This window comes from Myzus persicae, unplaced genomic scaffold (assembly GCF_001856785.1).
Source record: "Myzus persicae strain clone G006 unplaced genomic scaffold, MPER_G0061.0, whole genome shotgun sequence".
In the NCBI taxonomy this organism is placed as follows: Eukaryota; Metazoa; Arthropoda; class Insecta; order Hemiptera; family Aphididae; genus Myzus; species Myzus persicae.
The window spans coordinates 234,017-236,857 of NW_019103882.1; positions in this window are offsets into that span (position 1 = coordinate 234,017).

Below are 2,841 nucleotides of genomic sequence, written 5' to 3' on the forward strand. Positions count from 1 at the left end.
GCTGTTCGGTTTTATTGCAACGCGGCCGCACGTGCGCGAGTATATTGCACTTTATTTTCGGAAAATCGACCGCGATGATTACCACAACGTTATTTAAACGCCGTAGGTACCTGCAGCGACACAGTCGACTTTTTCCAAAGTCTAAGGTCAGGCGATACCAATTTTTGAGATGCGTACTGAAAAAAAATATTTCTATTGATGCATATTACATTTGGTTGGTGGTTTACTTATACTTGAAAAGTCTGTTGGAGATATTATACAAAAAAAAACCGGAATACTTGATGTCTTAAGAATTAATAGAGATACATGCATGACATAAGATCAATAGTATCGAGATACATAATATTATAAAATATGCAATACTCGCCCTTGATTTAATGAAAACTGGACAATAATTTCTACCAATTAATAAACAAAAAAGTGAAACTAAACTATTATTGTCCTACGTTTTCGTGATATAATCAGGTTTTACGTAACATTTAAGATTTATGAAATGCATTTATTTAAACATGAGTTTAAACACAAGTTTTTACGAATATGCTTTAATGGATATTATATAAATAAAATATTAATTTAATTTACTTAGCAAACAAAGTTATATTAGCTATATTTTTTATGTAGGACAAACATAAGAATATTTATCGAGTTCTTATTTATTTACTAAAAATTCAAAGAGTGCTACAGTGCAAGTATCCAAATATTTAGTTTTTATATACTTAAAATACTATTTATATAAATAAGTCATGTAAATTACCATTAAACAAATATTTCTTGATACCTACATGCTAATATTGGCCTATATTAATCATTGATATATCTGAGCTTATCATAACTTTTTTCCTGAGCTTAAAATTCTTCATACACTACCTACTCCCGTGTCGTTCTTTTAAAATTGAGTTAAAAGCTCGCTTTATATAATAACTAATTATTTTTAAATGTTAACCTGTTGAATATTATAAACTATTATACTTTATATATACTCGCATGATAAAACTAAACTATTGTTAAACATTTAAAATGATAATATCTCTGAGCATTAATAAGTGAAATCCCTTAAATTTATAAAACTTACAGATTAGCCGAAACGTTTTTTTTTGCTCTGAAAATTGAAAATAAAAATAAATATTTTTTAATAATTGGAAGCATCTTCATTACCTCATACATGAGCTGATTACTTGACTGCTATACATTTATGAATTATTAATATATAAACAGACTAGTTACCCGTTTTCCCTAAAATGACATTAGGCATATTAATGTCATCAGTCATGACATATATTTCAGTGTGAGTTTTTCAATAGAATTGCATTTGATTTCATTCAATCAGTAAGGAACGCAGAATTTTAATACCTACTCTCGAATAAGATCTTTATTAAAGGATATAATATGACTGTTCATGAAAAACCTAAATCCTATTATTCTGGCTTTCAACTAAAAATCACTGGGCACGTACAATATAAGCGGTGAGCTGTGATAGCCGACCGAAACTCCAACTTGATGACACTGAATACAACTCACTGATTTGATTAAGTTTTATTTGGAGTAAACGGTTTACTAACAAAATATAATTTTGTTATATGAATATGACAAGTTCGAATGTTAAAATATTATCATAAGCGTTAATTACACTATAACACGCGATTTTTTTGACGTTTCTACACATTATAGCAAACATATTTCATTCCTCTGCCACTGCAAGTTGCAACTTACTTATCCCCGAAAAATATTCACTTTCAACTATATGATATTTATAAATCACGATTTGAAAATATTTGCAAGTTACAACGAGAGACATAGTATACAATAATTTTAAATTTCCATACGACAAACGCTAATGAACACAAACGAATTAGAATATCCATTATAACCTTTACTCACCAAATATTCCCGTTTGCAAGTTGACCGAAAACCTACAAATTAGCCACCTTCTTCTACTATTTTTTTGCACGGCTACAGATAGTATAATGGTTGCCCATCGATCAGATTGATTCCCATACTCCAAAAGCACCTACCGAAATGAATGCATCATGTATGTAATCAGTAGGGCTCGGAAGTTGTGGGAATTGCATATTGTTCTGTATGATCTCAATTTATAGCAAACCTAGCTAGAAATTTGAAATATACAATTGAGAGTTCAAAAATTGAAAATCGAAAATGTATATTTTGCCAATTTTAGCTAAAAAGTGCATATTTCATTGATTTTATACACATATTATGCATATTTCATATTTTTCTAAAAAAATTGATTTTTTTTCTTTTTTAACCTGTATATTTCAACTAATATTGAATATAAAACTCCAAATGACCAACGAAGGTATATGTTGTCATCGCCATAGTCAATTTTATAAATATGCTCCGATGACTTCAACTGACGTTGAAAGATCGTTTTCTCGATATAATAATCTTCTATCGAATAATCGTCGTTCATTTTAAATAGAAAATCTTAAGCAAATATTGCCGGTTCAATGCAATTCCTTAACAGGTATTAGAAAATATGTATTTTTTTCGTAATTTAAAAAATACTGAAAAAAATATTATTAATTTTATTTTCAGCTCAATAATATGTCAAATGCCAACCAGTTATACTTTTGTTTTAGTTTTAAATAATTTTTATGTATGTGATTAATTTGTAAACAACATCTGATGTATTTAATTTTTGGAATTCAGAATAATATTTTTGCATATTTAACATTTTTAATGCATATTTTGCAATTTTTTCGTGCATATTTGCATGCATATTTTACCTTTTTTTCGCTCCTAAAACTTCCGAGCCCTAGTAATCAGTATTAAACAGCTGGGAATTCCCCCACTAGCGCTTTCATGAGGTCAATTACACCAGGA